This window comes from Bos taurus, chromosome 26, assembly GCF_002263795.3.
Source record: "Bos taurus isolate L1 Dominette 01449 registration number 42190680 breed Hereford chromosome 26, ARS-UCD2.0, whole genome shotgun sequence".
Taxonomy (NCBI): domain Eukaryota; kingdom Metazoa; phylum Chordata; class Mammalia; order Artiodactyla; family Bovidae; genus Bos; species Bos taurus.
This window is the reverse complement of record NC_037353.1, coordinates 1322977-1339085: the sequence shown is the minus strand read 5'-3', so window position 1 is coordinate 1339085 and position 16109 is coordinate 1322977.

Here is a 16109-nt window from a genome sequence, read left to right as displayed (position 1 = left end):
AAAATGGAAAACTTAATCAAATTTCATTTTAGTAATCATGCTCTCCTCCTGTGATCATTTTACCTTGTTCCCTGATATATTCTCAACTAACTTCTAACTACATAGTAAAGCTCCACATTTTCTTATCAATACATTTGTGCATAGTCATAAACAATCAGATCACTTTCAGGCCTCTTAAAAAATCTGATTTGTGGTTTCAAGTTTCTTACAAATGCAAATAGAACAGTAACCAGTTTAACTTAAAAATGAAATTTAAACATTTCTAGAGTACACTTTGTTTTGTTTTTTAACTATTTTTAAAGGAGACACTATGGTTAGCAACTTTACTTTTACATCAGTTTTAAAATAATCTTGGTTTCAGAAAATTTTGAATGTAAAACTGTTCAAAAAATAATGCAAGTCACATTTTTGTGTTTTCAAATTTCTTAGTAAAAAATAAGTATGAGACTGTTGTTCTACCAGTTATCTGAATTATTTTGATTAATCATGAAATTTCTCATTTCTTAGTACTTACTTAGTACTTAGTACTTACTTAGTACTTAGTACTTATTAAATCAGGCTTAAGTGCTTATTAAGCAGAATAAAATGATGGAGAAGAAGGAAAAGAAGAAGAGGAATAAGAGTAGGAAAGGAACACCTCAAGTTCCCAAGTGTCTTCTACTTCTTTTGAGTAATAACCAAATTACACCATAAAGTCACAGCATCATAAAGAAACAGTAACAACAGTAACAATATCTGGGAACTATTTTGGTAATGGATTCAAACTTAACAAAAATAAATTCCTGAGATAGATACTCTTAACATTATTATACAAAGTATTAATTACTATATTCTGTTATCACCAAGGGCTGTATGTGTGTGTGTTCATAATTAAGCCAATATTTTTCTGTGAATTCTCCAGATCGTTACAGACAGAATCTCACAGATCAATAAAACCTAATTTTACTAAACTTTGCTGAAACTAAGAGTCGGACACGACTGAGCTCACTTTCACTTTTCACTTTCATGCATTGGAGAAGGAAATGGCAACCCACTCCAGTATTCTTGCCTGGAGAATCCCAGGGATGGGGGAGCCTGGTGGGCTGCCATCTATGGGGTCGCACGAGTCGGACACGACTGAAGCGACTTAACAGCAGCAGCAACCTTGGGTAAGTAGGCTACCAGGGCAACCCATCGATGTCGGGAGCCATGTTAGGCATTACTGACAATTTAGTGCTTAGGAAAGGCATTAATGATAGGTTATTTTTTCCAATCTCCCTTTTTTATCTGGACTACTTCAAAACCACTCCCAAACTCCATCTCTGCTTCCCCAAAACACATATACACACTCATTTCTTTAGGGGAACTGCTTCTCCCAGACCACCCATATCCATGATATTCTGATGGGGCTTCTAATCATACTTTCACACTTATCAGCCATGATAATTATTCCAGAGTTCCAGCTGATATCTCAAACAAGGCCATTCAGATCCCTTACTTCATGTTTTTATATACTGAATCTAAGAAAGATGTTTCTTTGCTCTGAGACTATCTAACTATAATAATGCATCACTGGAGCCATAATAATAACCTGTCTACAGAAAAGGAGTTAAAGGTTACAAAAAGCTTAGGGTAACAGAATTGACCAGCTGTCCCAAGTTAGAGGGTTTACAGCCTTCCATAAGATTAGTATCACTTCTGACCCCACCTGCATTTTCTAGAGACTGCAGACCACTCTCATGTTTGATAACTCACAGAACTCACCAACAGCTGATTCCAACTTATAGTTTACTACAGGAAGATGATGCAGATTAACAACAGCCAAGGGAAGAGGCACATAGGACTGAGTCCAGGAAAGTTACAAATATATTTAGTTTCTGTTTCCTCTCCCTATGGGATCAGGATGCATCCATTATTTCTTGGCACTGATGTATGACAATGCATATCTATTACTGCCAACCAGGCAAGCTCACCTGAGCTTCAGCACTCAGAGAATTTATCTCACTCTCCCAGTAGATTGATAACTCATCATCCGACTACTCTGACTCACACTGTTGATCATCCTAGCATGGCCAGTGCCCAACCTAAAGCACATTTTGAAGACTATCCATATGACCCAAGGGCTTTCCTGGTGGCTCAGTGGTAAAGAATCTGCCTGCAATGCAAGAGATGGTGGTTCGATCCCTGGGTCAGGAAGATCTCCTGGAGAAGGAAATGGCAACCCACCCCAGTATTCTTGCCTGAGATATCCCATGGACAGAGAAGCCTGGCAGGCTACAGTTCATGGGGCTGTGAAAGAGTCAGACACGACTTAGTGACTAAAGCTTATCTAAACAATAACATATGACTTAAAACCCTCAGACAAGCAGATACTCCTGTCAGGCATAAAGTTCCAGAATCCCAGATATTACTTTCCTAAAACCAAAGGCAAAGGCCAGACCTCTTCTTTGGGCAAAGCCAAATTCCTTTATACCCAGAAATCTACATATAATATATAATGTGGGGAGAGAGAGAGGAAAAAAAAAAAAAAACGAGAGGCAGAGGAAGAGAACATTTTTGAGTCCTATATCTGATGGTGCTTAAGGACTGCTCCACTTCTATCTTTCCAAGTTATTTAAGTCAATGGATTCCTTTTTTCCTAAACAAGACTCAGTTGAATTTCTGTTACTTTTAAACAAAAAGAAAGGGCAAGGAGGAGATAAAAAAGAAGAATATTCCAATTCTATTAAAAGGTTATTGTGACAACCCTGGTCAATAGTGGTATTTTAATAACTTATTAAATAAGCTATTACTCTTCTCTATCTGCACATTCCCAACTAACAAAGCCAAGATTCCCTCTATGCTCTGGAAAACTGAAACAACTGAAAGCATTCTAACTTGTGGTTACATCATTACCCAGGTAGCTCTTTACTTTTATGCTCACAGTGATCACATGTAGTTATTGGTAAGGACTATAGACTATGGAGTGATTCAGATTCTGTCTCTATCACTGCAGGTCTCTGGGCACTTTAGCACTCAGAGTATGCATTTACTCATAAACACACTAAGATAAAACTATCTCAAATGGTTAGTGTAGGGATAAAACACCATCCCTAGTGTTTTATAGTTACCCAATGGCTCAGCAGGTATAGAATCTGCCTGCTGCCTGCAATGCAAGATACATGAGACATAGGTTTAATTCCTGGGTTGGGAAGATCTCCTAAAGGAGGAAAATGGCAACCCACTCCAAGTATTCTCATCTGAAAAATCCCATGGACAGAGGAGCCTGGCAGGCTACGATCCAAAGGGTCACAAATAGTGAGACACAACTGAGTGACTAAGCAAAACACTATAAAGAATACATTAGCTTGGGGCTAGTGCACTGGGATGACCCAGAGGGATGGTATGGGGAGGGACGAGGGAGGAGGGTTCAGGATGGGGAACACATGTATACCTGTGGTGGATTCATTTTGATATTTGGCAAAACTAATACAATTATGTAAAGTTTAAAAATAAAATAAAATTAAAAAAATAAAATTAAAAAAAAAAAGAAGGAAAAGGCAACCTCCTCCAGTATTCTAGCCTGAGAAGTCCCATGGACAGAGGATCTTGGCAGGCTATAGTCTGTGGGGGTCACAAAAAAATCAGATATGACTAACAACAATAAAAACAAAATGAGTTATAAAAAAAAAAAAAAGAATACATTAGCACTTACCAACCCCAAAGCCTAGGCCAATTAGCTTTCTTCTCATTTATTAGAAAATGGAAAGATAAAGAACGCTTCAGAGATGAAGTGAGACAGGAAATGAAAGGATGAAAGGTGGATAAGAGTGGGTCTCAACACTCAGCTTAGACTTCATACATTTTTGCCTATGGTCAGGCAGGTGCAATGATTCTTGAAGGCAGACAGCACCATCTAGAGGGAGCATAAGTATACTGGCCTGTACTGGCTCTGTTACTCTTTTGTAATAAGGGCATTTTCTAAGCATTTCCATCAAAGGAATTGATCACTGAGGAACTGGCATCTTGCCCAGCTCCACAAACTGTAATGAACTCTGGCCCTGCTCTGATCCATTTAAATATTATGTGATCGTCTTAAGAAAACACTCCTCAGTAAATATCTGATTTTACTTCCATTGACTTGACTTGGATACATGCCCCAGCCTCCCAGCCAGTGAGCTGTAGGATCTTAAGCAATTCACTTAAGCTCTTAAATGTACCTCCCTGAAATGAGGATGTATCAGAGTTATCAACAGCATATACTGTATAGTCCAATTATAATTCAACATCTGGCTCCAATAATTACCTTGAGAAAATTATTTGCCCTTCAAAACCTTTGTTTCCTTAGCTGTGAAATGAGAACACTAGTACTTAAATACTTATCTCATGAAGTTGTTAGTAAGAAGAACTGAAATGAAATGCTGCATGTAATGCAGTTACCACAGCACCTGTCTAATGGAACTCAGGCTTAATAGTGGACTATTTTCTTCCCTTGGTCTCTCCAAGCCACAGAATCTACAGTTAAAATAATTCAGTCTAAGCCAACAGCTTTCAAAATGTATATGGCCATTCTCTTAAGTTCAGCTTCCTAAGCATTGATTTCTGACTTATTTTTCCCTCATGAGGTGATGTGACGATGTGCTACTCTGTCAACTGCTGATGTACAGATCCATGATCTGTATCCCTCAGGGCAGCTATTCAGAATCTGAGCAAACCTAATTAAACAATTAAATTCAAAGAAAGTGTCCAAGGAGAAGTCCCCCCACCTCCAAATAACTTCTACCTCTTAATTCCATTAAGATTGGAATTGGCAGTGGAAATGAGATCAGGGCCATGTGTATTTTTAGTTCAGAATACCCAACTGGGCATTTCTCTTTAGATTTAACATGTACAGTATTTTAAACAATAGAAGAGTTGAAACTTCTCCTATGCAGCTGTTGCTTTTAATTAGAATAAGAAATTTTAATTATATGGTTAAACATTTCATCAGGAACTTCTTAAAAATATCTTTTCTAATACATAAATTGGCCACTTGTGCTATTTCATCTCTATTCCCACTACTGAAAATTATTTGAAGTCCAATACAAACAGCTTAAAATAGAATAAAATTGTGAGTCAAAAAATACAAGGACCAAATTCAATGCTATTTGGAAATTCTGTCCTTTTTGTTCAAACTCACAGAACTTTATCAACTCAACATTAAAGTAACCAAGTACTGTAGCAGTGTATTCTAAACAAGTTGTTTAAATTTGTTTGGCCTCAGATACATGTACTAGTCAAGGTAGTTTTGTTTGGAATTTTAACTCAAAATACAAGGAGATCTTTTATGTACACATAATCTGGTGAAGGAGGGCGGGGTCTAGAGGACTGTAACATGCTGAAGTTTAAAGACTACTTTATTAAATAATTTTTATGGTCTATTTCAGCCTTGACATTACATCAATCCTACAAAATACATTCAGACCACATTTAGCATTTTAGCAAAATTATGCAACTAAATTCATTGATGACAATGTGCAATGGTTCAAAAATAAATATCAGGGATGCTTAACAGTTCATTTACAACTTTGCTAAAAGACAAAAAGGAGAGCAAATGTGCCATTCCACAATGGGTCTCATGGTGCTTCTCTGATGAACAGTTCAGTCTAGCAAATCATATGTACTGGTTTAGGAGGGAAAATTAATGCAGAAGTCATCGATGTGGACATTTTATGCAAGTCGTGCAGCCCTCCAAAGTGATTTCCCCAAATATTTATAAGAATTTTTTAGGTATATGTCATGAGAAGACTGACCTATCCTTGTGAAACACATGAGAAGATATAACTTAGTGCTCAGAAGGGTTTTGGAGTCACAGTGACACTGTCTTCATTTTTAAGAGTGTATTCTCATGACATTCCTGGGATTCAGTTTCCCCGTAAGAGCCTTTTTGACATCTGGATGAGGCTCAAATTCAGCTATGCTGCTAAACAGCTACTCAGTGACTATATCTAAAGAAATCTCACAAAATCATTTCTAAATAAGTGGCCAATATAAAACACAAAATCCCCACTCTTGCAACTTATATTAGAATTGCTATTACATTGTACTAAACATATAACTTCCAGATTTTAAGTAATTATCTGTTGCAGCTTTAAAGTGTACTTCACTTTTTCTATATGTCATCTAGGATTACCAGTTATAGACTCACTAAGAAAAGGAAAGTATTTGAACATGCCTACTTTTTAGCTTCAGCTTTACAAAAAATTTGACCATCAAGAATATTGTTGTTCCACATAGGATTTAGATGACATTTTCTTTTAGCTCAGCCATAATAAGACGGTTTTGCTCACACATTCTTAGGATTTCTTTTCTTTTTTTTAATTTTCATTCAGTTCAGTTCAGTCACTCAGTCATGTCCAACTCTTTGCGACCCCATGAATTGCAGCATGCTGGCCACCCTGCCCATCACCAACTCCCGGAGTTCACACAAACTCATGTGCATCAAGTCGGTGATGCCATCCAGCCATCTCATCCTCTGTCGTCCCCTTCTCCTCCTGCTCCCAATCCCTCCCAGCATCAGAGTCTTTTCCAATGAGTCAACTCTTTGCATGAGGTGTCCAAAGTATTGGAGTTTCAGCTTTAGCATCAGTCCTTCCAAAGAACACTCACGACTGATCTCATTTAGAATGGACTGGTTGGATCTCCCTGCAGTCCAAGGGACTGTCGAGAGTCTTCTCCAACACCACAGTTCAAAAGCATCAATTCTTTGGCACTCAGCTTTCTTCACAGTCCAACTCTCACATCCATACATGACTATTGGAAAAACCATAGCCTTGACCAGACGGACATTTGTTGGCAAAGTAATGTCTCTGCTTTTGAATATGCTATCTAGGTTGGTCATAACTTTTCTTCCAAGGAGTAAGCGTCTTTTAATTTCATGGCTGCAGTCACCATCTGCAGTGATTTTGGAGCCCCAAAAAATAAAGTCTGACACTGTTTTCACTGTTTCCCCATCTAATTCCCATGAAGTGATGGGACTAGATGCCATGATCTTAGTTTTCTGAATGTTGAGCCTGGCAATACATGAACCATGAACTTCCAGATGTTCAAGCTAGTTTTAGAAAAGGCAGAGGAACCAGAGATCAAATTGCCAACATCCTCTGGATCATCAAAAAAGCAAGAGAGTTCCAGAATAACATCCATTTCTGCTTTATTGACTATGCCAAAGCCTTTGACTGTGTGGATCACAATAAACTGTGGAAAATTCTGAAAGAGATGGGAATACCAGACCACCTGACCTGCCTCTTGAGAAACCTGTATGCAGGTCAGGAAGCAACAGTTAGAACTGGACATGGAACAACAGACGGGTTCCAAATAGGAAAAGGAGTATGTCAAGGCTGTATATTGTCACCCTGCTTATTTAACTTATATGCAGAGTACATCATGGGAAACGCTGGGCTGGATGAAGCACAAGCTGGAATCAAGATTTGCCGGGATAAATATCAATAACCTCAGATATGCAGATGACACCACCCTTATGGCAGAAAGTGAAAAGGAACTAAAAAGCCTCTTGATGAAAGTGAAAGTGGAGAGTAACAAAGTTGGCTTAAAGCTCAACATTCAGAACTTTTCTTTATGCCATCTTATTAATCCAAATATAAAGTAATAAACACACTAATGATTGTTTGACTGATACTTTAACTTCATTCAGTTCAGTTCAGTTCAGTTGCTCAGTCGTGTCCGACTCTTTGTGACCCCATGAATCACAGCACGCCAGGCCTCCTGGTCCATCACCAACTCCCAGAGTTCACTCAGACTCACGTCCACCAAGTCAGTGATGCCATCCAGCCATCTCATCCTCTGTCGTCCCCTTCTCCTCCTGCCCCCAATCCCTCCCAACATCAGAGTCTTTTCCAATGAGTCAACTCTTTGCATGAGGTGGCCAAAGTACTGGAGTTTCAGCTTTAGCATCATTCCTTCCAAAGAAATCCCAGGGCTCATCTCCTTTAGAATGGACTGGTTGGATCTCCTTGCAGTCCAAGGGACTCTCAAGAGTCTTCTCCAACACCACAGTTCAAAAGCATCAATTCTTCAGTGCTCAGCCTTCTTCACAGTCCAACTCTCACATCCATACATGACCACAGGAAAAACCATAGCCTTGACTAGATGGACCTTTGTTGGCAAAGTAATGTCTCTGCTTTTCAATATGCTATCTAGGTTGGTCATAACTTTCCTTCCAAGGAGTAAGCGTCTTTTAATTTCATGGCTGCAGTCACCATCTGCAGTGATTTTGGAGCCCATAAAAATAAAGTCTGACACTATTTCCACTGTTTCTCCATCTATTTCCCATGAAGTGATTCAAAAAAGATAGTTTCACTCATTTCTAGTGTTTCTTTCAGAATACCCACAAACTCATTTCTTCTTTTTCACAGATATCTTAATCTTGGTCACATCAATTGGGAGACATAGAAATATCTATAGATACACATAGGAAACTGTTCAGCTTAAGAGTAGAGCTCTGTGAAAGCTTCCCAAGCTCAAAGATATAGAGAACAGACTGGCAGTTACCAGAAATGGAAAATGGGGGATAGACAAATGGGTCAAGGGATCAAAAAGTACAAACTTCCAGTTGCAAAATATATCTCTTAGGGATGTAGTGTACAGTATGGTGACTATAGTTAATACTGTACTGCATGTTTGAAAGCTGTTAAGAAAGTAAATCTTAAAGGTTCTTGTCACAAGAAAAACATGTAATTATATATGGTGACAGATATTAAGTAGACTTGTGGTGATCACTTCACAATATTTACAGATATCTAATAATTATGCTGTATGTCTGAAATTAAAAGAAAGATATATGTCAATTACACCTCAATAAAAAAAAGAGTTGGTTTGATCATATCCTTTCCATTGTTTCATTGCTCAGCAGTTACCTTCATAGCTTATTCAGTACCAAGACATTGCGTGTTCTCAAGTAAATAACAGGAGAAGGCAATGGCACCCACTGCAGTACTCTTGCCTGGAAAATCCCATAGATGGAGGAGCTTGGAGGGCTGCAGTCCATGGGGTCGCTGAGGGTCGGACACGACTGAGTGACTTCACTTTCACTTTTCACTTTCATGCACTGGAGAAGGAAATGGCAACCCACTCCAGTGTTCTTGCCTGGAGAATCTCAGGGACGGGGGAGCCTGGTGGGCTGCCGTCTATGGGGTCGCAAAGAGTCGGACACGACTGAAGTGACTTAGTAGCAGCAGCAGCAAGTAAATAACCCTAGTGAAGAAATAACCATTAATGGCCAGTTAAGAGCAGAGATGGGAATACCAGACCATCTGACTGCCTCTTGAGTAATCTGTATGCAGTTCAGAAAGCAACAATTGGAACTGGACATATAACAACAGATTAGTTACAATTGGGAAAGGAGTATGTCAAGGCTGTATATTGTTACCCTGCTTATTTAACTTATATGCAGAGTACATCATGAGAAACACTGGGCTGGGTGAAGCACAAGCTGGAATCAAGATTGCCAAGAGAAATATCAATAACATCAAATATGAAGATGACACCACTCTTATGATAGAAAGTGAATAACTAAAGAGCCTCTTGATTTAAGTGAAAGAGGAGAGTGAAAAAGTTGGCTTAAAGCTCAACATTCAGAAAACTAAGATCATGGCATTCAGTCCCATCACTTCATGGCAAATAGATGGGGAAACAGTGGAAACAATGAGAAACTTTATTTTGTGGGGCTCCAAAATCATGACCAAACTAGATAGCATATTCAAAAGCAGAGACATTACTTTGCCAACAGAGGTCCGTCTAGTCAAGGCTATGGTTTTTTCAGTGGTCATTTATGGATGTGAGAGTTGGACTATGAAGAAAGCTGAGTGCCAAAGAATTGATGCTTTTGAACTGTAGTGTTGGAGAAGACTCTTGAGAGTCCGTTGGACTGCAAGGAGATCCAACCAGTCCATTCTAAAGGAGATCAGCCCTGGGTGTTCATTGGAAGGACTGATGCTAAAGCTGAAAGTCCAATACTTTGGCCACCTCATGCAAAGAGTTGACTCATTGGAAAAGACTCTGATGCTGGGAGGGATTGGGTACAAGAGGAGAAGGGGACGACAGAGGATGAGATGGCTGGATGGCATCACCGACTTGATGCACATGAGTTTTGGTGAACTCCAGGAGTTGGTGATGGGTAGAGAGGCCTGGCATGCTGCAATTCATGGGGTCACAAAGAGTTGGACACGACTGAGCGACTGAACTGAACTGAAATGAAAACCACTGAAGATGGTGACTGCAGCCATGAAATTAAAAGACACTTCCTCCTTGGAATGAAAGCTATGACCAACAAGCATATTAAAAAGCAGAGATCTTGAGAAAGAAGAATGGACCTGGAGGAATCAACCTGCCTGACTTGAAGCTCTACTACAAAGCCACAGTCATCAAGACAGTATGGTACTGGCACAAAGACAGAAATATAGATCAGTGGAACAAAATAGAAAGCCCAGAGATAAATCCACACACCTATGGACACCTTATCTTTGACAAAGGAGGTAAGAAAATACAATGGAGAAAAGGCAATCTCTTTAACAAGTGGTGCTTAGAAAACCGGTCAACCACTTGTAAAAGAATGAAACTAGAACACTTTCTAACACCATACACAAAAATAAACTCAAAATGGATTAATGATCTAAACGTAAGACCAGAAACTATAAAACTCCTAGAGGAGAACACAGGTAAAACACTCTCCGACATAAATCACACCAGGATCCTCTATGACCTACCTCCCAGAATACTGGAAATAAAAGGAAAAATAAACAAATGGGACCTAATTAAACTTAAAAGCTTCTGCACAACAAAGGAAACTATAAGCAAGGTGAAAAGACAGCCTTCAGAATGGGAGAAAATAATAGCAAATAAAAATGAAGCAACTGACAAACAACTAATCTCAAAAATATACAAGCAACTCCTGCAGCTCAATTCCAGAAAAATAAACGACCCCATCAAAAAATGGGCCAAAGAACTAAACAGACATTTCTCCAAAGAAGACATACAGATGGATAACAAACACATGAAAACATGCTCAACATCACTTATTATCAGAGAAATGCAAATCAAAACCACAATGAGGTACCATTTCACACCAGTCAAAATGGCTGCAATCCAAAAGTCTACAAGCAATAAATGCTGGAGTAGGTGTGAAGAAAAGGGAACCCTCTTACACTGTTGGTGGGAATGCAAACTAGTACAGCCACTATGGACAACAGTGTGGAGATTCCTTAAAAAACTGGAAATAAAACTGCCTTTTGACCCAGCAATCCCACTGCTGGGCATACACACCGAGGCAACCAAAATTGAAAGAGACACATGTACCCCAATGTTCATCGCAGCACTGTTTATAATAGCCAGGACATGGAAGCAACCTAGATATCCATCAGCAGATGAATGGATAAGAAAGCAGTGGTACATATACACAATGGAGTATTACTCAGCCATTAAAAAGGACACATTTGAATCAGTTTCAATGAGGTGGATGAAACTGGAGCCTATTATACAGAGTGAAGTAAGCCAGAAAGAAAAACACCAATACAGTATACTAACACATATATATGGAATTTAGAAAGATGGTAATGATAACCCTGTATGCGAGAGAACAAAAGAGACACAGATGTATAGAACAGTCTTTTGGACTCTGTGGAAGAGGGTGAGAGTGGGATGATTTGGGAGAATGGCATTGAAACATGTATAATATCATATAAGAAATGAATCACCAGTCCAGGTTCGATACAGGATACAGGATGCTTGAGGCTGGTGCACTGGGATGAACCAGAGCGATGGTATGGGGAGGGAGTTGGGAGGGGAGTTCAGGATGGGGAACACGTGCACACCCGTGGTGGATTCATGTTGATGTATGGCAAAACCAATACAATATTGTAAAGTAATTAGTCTCCATTTAAATAAACTTAAATTTTAAAAAACATATAAATAAAAAAGCAGATACATTATTTGTCAACAAAGGTCCATCTAGTCAAGGCTATGGTTTTTCCAGTAGTCATGTATGGATGTGAGAATTGAACCATAAAGAAAGCTGAGTGCTGAAGAATTGATGCTTTTGAACTGTGGTGTTGGAAAAGACTCTTGAGTGTCTCTTGGACAGCAAGGAGATCCAACCAGTCCATCCTAAAGGAAATCAGTCCTGAAGATTCATTGGAAGGACTGATGCTGGTGACCTGATGCAAAGAACTGACTCACTGGAAAAGACCTTGATGCTGGGAAAGATTGAAGGCAGGAAAAGAAGGGGACGACAGAGGATGAGATGGTTGGATGGCATCACCGACTCAACTGACATGAGTTTGGGTAAACTCCAGGAGTTGGTGATGGATGGGGAGGCCTGGCGTGCTGCAGTCCCTGGGGTCACTAAGAGTCAGACACGACTGAGTGACTGAACCAAACTGAATTGAAGAGCAGAGATAGTAACTTATCCCATTTAACAATAAAACTCTCTCCTAAGTAGGTCACAGTTTTTCTCAGAATTTTTTTTTTAAGAAAGGTCCTAGATATTGGCAAACAAACACATGAGTATTACTCAGCCATAAAAAATAATGAAATATTGACATTTGCGGCAACATGTGTGGACCTAGAGATTATCATACTAAGTGAAGTAAGTCAAAGACAAAAATTATATCAGATATATGTGATATCTTAAAAAATAATATGGATAAGATTATTTACAAAATAGAAATAGACTCACAGACATAGAGAACAAATTTATGGTTACCAAAGAGGAAAGAGGTGGGGGAGGAATACATTAGGAGTATAGGATTAACAGATATGCACTGCTATATATAAAATAGATAAACAACAAGGATTCACTGTATAGCACAGGGAACTATATTCAGTATCATAATAATGTATAATCGAAAAAGAACATGAAAATTAATATATATATAGTCTTTTGAAGATATAGATAGATAAAGTGAAGTCGCACAGTCATTTCTGAGTCTTTGTGACCCAGTGGACTGTAGCCTATCAGGCTCCTCCATCCATGGGATTTTCCAGGCAAGAATACTGGACTGGGTCGCCATTTCCTTCTCCAGGGGATCTTCCCAACCCAGGGATCGAACCCAGGTTTCCCGCATTGAAGGCAGACGCGTTACCTTAAGATAAATACATATCTGAATCACTTGCTATATATCTGAAACTAACACAATATTATAAATTAACTATGCTGTTGTTGTTTAGTCTTTAAGTCATGTCTGTCTCTTTTGGGACCCCATGGACTTTAGCCTAACCAGGTTCCTCTGTCCATGGGATTTCCCAGGCAAGAATACCAGAGTGGGTTGCCATTTCCTTCTCTAGGGGATCTTTCCAATCGAGGGATCACACCCACAGCTCCTGCACTGTAAGCTATTTCTTTACCACTGAGCCACTAGGGAAGTGTAAACTTCAGGTAAAAAAAAAAATTTTTTTTAAAGAAACAGAGGTTCTGAAAGAAAACAGGTTAATAGGGAAAGCTACAGTACTAAAACATAAATAGCTCTAAGAGTAAGGAAAATAATATGTTACTTCCCCTTCCCCACAAGATTAATGAATTCTCCCCTTCAGTTCATAGTCTTTCTCCAAACACCCTTACCTCAAAAAGAAAAAAAAAGACAAGACTCCTTATTAGTTAAAACTTCAAGATGTCAAGAACTTTCCAGATATTCAATTGGGACTTAGAAAAGGCAGAGGAACCAGAGATCAAATTGCCAACATCCATTGGATCATAGAAAAAGCAAAAGAACTCCAGATAAACATTTACTTCTGCTTCACTGACTACACTAAAGCTTTTGACTGTGTGGATCACAACCAACTGTGGAAAATTCTTAAAGAGATGGGAACACCAGACCACCTGACCTGCCTCCTGAGAAATCTGTATGCAGGTCAAGAAGCAACAGTTAGAACCAGACATGGAACAACAGACTGGTTCCAAACTGGGAAAGGAATACATCAAGGCTGTATAGTGTCATCCTACTTATTTAACTTATACGCAGAATACATTGTGCAAAATGCCAGGCTGGATGAAGCACGAGCTGGAATCAAGAATGCTGGGAGAAATATCAATAACCTCAGATATGCAGATAACACTACCCCTATGGCAGAAAAGGAAGAGGAAAATAATGAAAATGAAAGAGGAGAGTGAAAAAGTTGACTTAAAAGTCCACATTCAAAAAACTAAGATCATGGCATCTGGTTCCATCACTTCATGGCAAGTAAGTGGTGAAAAACTAGAAGACTTTATTTTCTTGGGCTCCAAAATCACTGCAGATGGTGACTGAAGCCATGAAATTAAAAGACACTTGCTTCTTGGAAGAAAAGCTCTGACCAACCCAGACAGCGTATTAAAAAGCAGAGACATTACTTTGCCAACAAAGGTCCGTCTAGTCAAAGCTGTGGTTTTCCAGTAGTAATTTTAGGATAAAAGACCATAAAGAGGACCATAAAGAGGACCACAAAGAGGGCTGAGCACCGAAGAATTGATGTTTTTGAATTGTAGTGTTGGAGGAGACTCTTGAGAGTTCCTTGGACTGCAAGGAGATCAAACCAGTCAATCCTAAAGGAAATCAACTCTGAAAATTCATTGGAAGGACTGATGCTGAAGCTGAAGTTCCAGTACTTTGGCCACCTGATGGGAAGAGCTGACTCATTGGAAAACACCCTGATGCTGGGAAAAGATTGAAGGCAGGAGTAGAAGGGAACAAAAGAGGACGAGATGGTTGGATGGCATCACTGACTCTATGGACATAAGTTTGAGCAAGCTCTGGGAGTTGGTGATGGACAGGGAATCCTGGTGTGCTGAAATCCATGAGGTTGCAAAAATTCAGACACAACTTAGTGACTAAACTGAGCTGATTACTTAAAAAATAACCTTATTAATATGGCAAACCAAATCCTGCAGCAAATGTTCTGACTACCTCACCAGAGCCACATTTTCTTGAGAAACACTAAATTATTAGTTTAGTGAAAGAAAAAATGAGTGAAAAAAATTTTTTTAGTTCCTCCATCACAATGATACCATGATATTTCACATGCTATGCCTTTGACGTTCTGCTTCTTACATCTTGAAATCCCTCTACTACCATGTCCATGAGGAAAGACTAACATCTTTTAGGAGTTTACATACTTAATATCTCTTCTAGAAATTAGTTCTCAATTCTCCATCCACTGTTTACTCCAGTACAGTAGATTAAATGTTTGTGCTTCCCCAAATTTATATGCTAAATCCTAACACCTAACTGGAGGTGGGGCCTTCAAAAAGTGATTAGATTGTGAAGGCAGAGCTCTCCTGAGTGGCATCAATCCCCATAAAAGAGACCCAGGAGAGCTTCCTCTTCCTTTCTGCCATCTAAGGACATAGCAGAAAGATGGCTGTCCATGAACTAGGAAGCAGACCCTCACCAGACAAGAAATTACAGTTATCTTGATCTTGGACTTTCCAGCCTCCAGAACCATGAGGAATAAATTTATGTTCTTTGTAAGCCACCTAGTCTATGGTTGCCATGGCAACCCACTCTAGTACTTTGCCTGGAAAGTTCCATGGATGGAGGAGACGTGGGCTGCAGTCCATGGGGTCGCGAAGAGTCAGACACGACTGAGCGATTTCCCTTTCACTTTTCACTTTCAGGCATTGGAGAAGGAAATGGCAACCCACTCCAGTGTTCTTGCCTGTAGAATCCCAGGGACGGTGGAGCCTGGTGGGCTGCCGTCTATGGGTCACACAGAGTCGGAGACGACTGAAGCGACTTAGCAGTAGTCTATGGTATTTTGCTACGGGTGTCTGAACAGTCTAGGACATTCAGTGAGAATAGAACCACTCATTTGAATTTTCAGTCACAGTGCTTGTATTATTTTACTGCAATAATAAATTTATTGTTATATTTCCAACTAGATTATAAACCATTGCGGAAAAGTTTGTCTTATTCATTTTTCTATCCTTGGAGTTTCACACAATAGCTGGCATAGAGTTGTCATTCCATAATTGGAGAATGAGCTATACAAAAAGAAATACAATGAAATTGTACTAATGAGCAAATACATTTTCAACTTTAAAAAATATATTTTTTTATATTCTGTAAAGCTAAAAACACTTTCAAGGTCCTCTAGCTCTACCATTTTGTGTTACACATAAGAAATCT